The 4,360-nt window shown below is 38.6% G+C and overlaps 2 long non-coding RNA genes across 2 annotated transcripts; one reads left to right on the top strand and one right to left on the bottom strand.

The window, feature by feature from the left end:
- Window positions 1–464: 464 nt before the first annotated feature.
- LOC147196795 (uncharacterized) lies at window positions 465–1,494 on the bottom strand. Its single transcript, XR_015102713.1, has 3 exons — window positions 1,262–1,494; window positions 630–865; window positions 465–527 (listed from the first exon to the last, which is right to left on the bottom strand). It is a non-coding gene; the product is annotated as an uncharacterized LOC147196795 (long non-coding RNA).
- A 962-nt stretch (window positions 1,495–2,456) lies between these two features.
- Window positions 2,457–3,789, top strand: LOC147196794 (uncharacterized). The gene is made up of 2 exons (XR_015102681.1): window positions 2,457–2,512; window positions 3,002–3,789. It is a non-coding gene; the product is annotated as an uncharacterized LOC147196794 (long non-coding RNA).
- Window positions 3,790–4,360: the final 571 nt, after the last annotated feature.

Here is a 4,360-nt window from a genome sequence, read left to right as displayed (position 1 = left end):
TATTTCAACACTGTCAAAGCTGTGTTGTCTGTGCTGCAGTTGAGGTACGTTATTAGCCTGGAATTACCATCAATGCCAGCATGTGTCACAAACCCCCACCTGTAAAACAAACATAAAAAGAATAATGGATTAAATACAAGAAAACAATCAAGTTTCATATCTTGTTTGAAATATCATCTCGGTAGAGATGATATTGCCGTGCACTTAAGACTACATGGAGGCAATTTGGAGTTTGTGTAACTTGGATATACAAATGATAAAATTCAATTCAATCTGTGCTGTCCATACAATATGGCTTTCTAATGCTCCCACGAGTACAAATATAAGATGATCCCTTATTACCGAATGAGACGCATATGCCCATCTATGTGCCATAAACTATTGGGAAATGGCACATAGTATGTTCTTCTAGCCACAGTCTGGCTCCATCTCTGAGCTGCAGCAGCTGGGTCAATACAGTTGAGGATTTCTCGAACTCTTTTTCTTTGTACTACAATACCATCAGCACGCAGGTATGCCCTCATCATCTGCAACAGGTTCATAAAACAACACAATAAAGAAAGTACACTTTCACACTGAATATAATGATATATACATGAAGGGACAAGAGTATGTAGCAGAACACTTACTTCCGAGCCTGATCTGGGAAATTGGCTGTGCAATCTTCTGACATGCTCCTCCAGGTCAACATCATGAATGGGAGTAAATCTATTTCTGGCTGAAATCTGAAAAGACTTCATTTTTTTATGCAGGTATGAAGAGGAACAACCCAACATCCCCGCGATGGCTCTCACTGTAAAGCCCTGAGTGAGGAGCAGTTCAATTTGATCCCTTGTAATGTCAAGTGCTGGTCTCCCTCGTCTACCTAAAGTATGGAAATAAAAGGATTAAGGAATTCAAGCAAATGAATCACTACGTGTTTTTATATACTGTATACAGTACAGGCATATAGACACAGATGTACATAAAAGTATATGCAGCTTCAAAACCACGAGCAGCTATTTTCTCTAACCATTTTACTCAAGAAAAAAATAATTCAAAATTATAATTGAATAACTAAAAGATCACTAGTTATTGCTTAAAGGTTTATAGCCATCGTGTTACTTAATAGTCTACTGATCTGCAGGAAAACTACTGGTATAAAACGACGTTTGACAGGGTGATAGAAGGTAAGTCACAGCAGGTCGTCAGTAAAACCCGTGTGTAGTTCGAAGAAAAATACATACAAAAAATCAATGACAAAAAATCGTAGCCATTTTACCTGTGTGCAAACGATGTGCCACATGGGAACAAACACGTCCACCATTAGGAGCGGGTCCCGCAATGATGACAGATCGGAGATCTGTTAGACTTTGAATCAAATTTTGAATAGTATCAGCGCTAAACTGGTCACTAACTCTTCTTAAATTAGCAATTGAAATGTTTATCGCGCGTGCTTCACTTTCACCGGCAGACCCTTGACGACAGGCACTCTCTATTGCCCTGCACCTTCGCCGAATACGTCTCAGGGCGCTGTCCGCCATGGTTGTTCTAAAAAACTAAGTGGACACAGAATTTCCTAAATCATGAGCCCTGACTGGTGGGATGATACTATTTTGAAACGGACAGCCAATAGGATACCGTTACATGTTTTCGTAATCATCCTTATTTGCATGTAATGCAAGTACAGTGTAATGTCACTAGCACTACAAGTGGGCACATTTATGGCCTTACATGTTCACTAGTAAGCGTCAAAATGATCTTACTAGTGAACTAGTGGGCACATTTATGGCCTTACATGTTCACTAGTAAGCGTCAAAATGATCTTACTAGTGAACTAGTGGGCACATTTATGGCCTTACATGTTCACTAGTAAGCGTCAAAATGATCTTACTAGTGAACTAGTGGGCACATTTATGGCCTTACATGTTCACTAGTAAGCGTCAAAATGATCTTACTAGTGAACTAGTGGGCGTTTTGTGGCTTACATGTCAACTAGTAAGCCTCAAAATGATCTTACTAGTGAACTAGTGGGCGTTTTGGGGCTTACATGTCAACTAGTAAGCCTCAAAATGATCTTACTAGTGGGCGTTTTGGGGCATACATGTCAACTAGTAAGCTTCAAAATGATCTTACTAGTGAACTAGTGGGCGTTTCGTGGCTTACATGTTCACTAGTAAGCGTCAAAATGATCTTACTGGTGAACTAGTGGGCACATTTATGGCCTTACATGTTCACTAGTAAGCGTCAAAATGATCTTACTAGTGAACTAGTGGGCGTTTTGTGGCTTACATGTTCACTAGTAAGCGTCAAAATGATCTTACTAGTGAACTAGTGGGCAATATGGAATAAATACTCAAAGGGCTTGCCTGGCAAGCCCTTTGAGTATTTATTCATCCGTGATTGTATTGTAGACCAATGAGAGCACGTCCGACAGACACGTGGACTTCGGGCAGCCAATCATGATGCATTTCGAGCCAAGCCCCAATGAAAACGGAGGAGAAAACTTTCAGACGGACTGAAAGCTTTTCGGGTAAATATTACTCTTGTTGTTACACAAAATGTTGTTTTACGATTATTTTAGGCGGTAAGGTTATGGTGTAAATGTCAAATATGTGGTCAATTTATCAAGATGAAGCCTGCTTAAAAATTTGCTCCAACGATTTCGGAGATGTGTCTGACTTGACAGCAATGGTGGCAGTTCAACGCTGACAGTCGCAGTCGGGTGCAGATTTATTTCGGCAGGACTTTCTAAAATCTGCCGTTTGCTCTGACAATTCTCTGTCTGACAGTCACATTTTGCCTTATTACTCACAAGCTAATTGACATTTAAAAAAGAGTTAAAGTTAATGTTTGGAACATGATTTTGCTCTTACTGTTTGCTGCCTTAGTTCGTTTGAATTATTCGCTGCCTGCATTACATGAAGTACATTTTTTAATATTCACAAGACTGTAACTGTGCATTATAAATAATGTAACATTTGCACTATGTTTTACTGGATCTACAACTAAACTAAACTAGGTCCTCGTTTCTGGGAGAGTCCACAGCACCTCCTGCATCACAACCATTCTGCCGGCACACCTTCAGCAGCACGATGTTTCTAACGGGAGCTGGAGGGTGATCAGCTTCATTGAAGAACAGGAGGAGGAGAGGCACAACGTTTGTCATCTGTGATATGTTTTTAGACTTTTCTCCTCATTAAAAACAACTGTGTATGTTTTGTTAATTTCTTGATATAGTTCTTGTATTTAAATATTTTAACAATCAAATATTTTTCAACTGTGTTTTGGATATGAATTGTATGAAATAAATCAGTGAAGCCCCAATCAAATTCTACTCCATCTAATCTGCTCGACCACACTGCTGTCAAAATGCTGTAAATAATGCCTTCATTCATGATTGTAGAAACCCCAGAACGGTAAACATGTGATTATTTTATTTTAAAATATAAGAAGCCTATGTTTTTCAATTGTGCTCATTTTCGTTGTATTGCACGACAAATATAATAGATGAGCCGGTTTGGGGACATCATCAACCAAGCTGCTGCTCCAATTGCAATGCGATATATTGTCCTGCTCTCCTAAATTCGCATCTACACCACAAATTATAGCATCCTAACTGATTTAGCAACAACTGAAAATTCACATCATTATTTAGGGAGAATATGTTGCAGAACTGTTGCATAATATAGTGCCGTATTAATTTTATTTAGTATAGCATACATATATAAAAGTGGAAAGATACTGTAGAGCTGTACCATTACTCTTTATCTCCGTGTACATAATAAATAAACATCACCTACAGATACATTGACTGGTAAAAATTGCTTGATTCCTTCTGTATACTGCAGATATTACGCAAATGGCGGTAAATAATTGTGAAAGCTCAGAATCAGGTTTTAAAGGGTTAATTTTTTGCTGGGTGGTGCTCTTATTATGGAGCCAATAGGAGGTGTTCACTTCTGGCACTGTCCTGCCTCCTGATTAGCATTTAGCGTAACTAGTGTGACCAGTGAGCCATCAGTGTTTCACATGTTGTACAAGTGAACATTTTGCCATCACTAGTTAACTAGTTAAATCAAACGACCATTTAACTAGTTGACTAGTGAGTAGGGTGACATCCACTAGTTCCACTAGTGCGACATTTTGACTTCACTAGTCGAACTAGTGAAGTCAAAATGTCGCACTAGTGGAACTAGTGGATATTTGGGGCATCACTGGTGAGCAAGTAATATTAACTTTAAGGACCCGTACGAACCCTGAGTTCCACATACAGTATATGCGAACATGCAAATGTTTATTTTTTTAGTTAGTGTAAACAATTTCTTTATTATGAAGCACTTTCTTTTTATTTTTTTAAACACCTGTCAATCTACAAAAA

This window comes from Hippocampus guttulatus, chromosome 13 (genome assembly GCF_054856545.1).
Source record: "Hippocampus guttulatus isolate MCC_2025c chromosome 13, RoL_Hgut_1.0, whole genome shotgun sequence".
Taxonomy (NCBI): Eukaryota; Metazoa; Chordata; class Actinopteri; order Syngnathiformes; family Syngnathidae; genus Hippocampus; species Hippocampus guttulatus.
The sequence above is the reverse complement of the archived record's forward strand: the minus strand, read 5'-3'. Positions and strand labels throughout refer to the sequence as shown.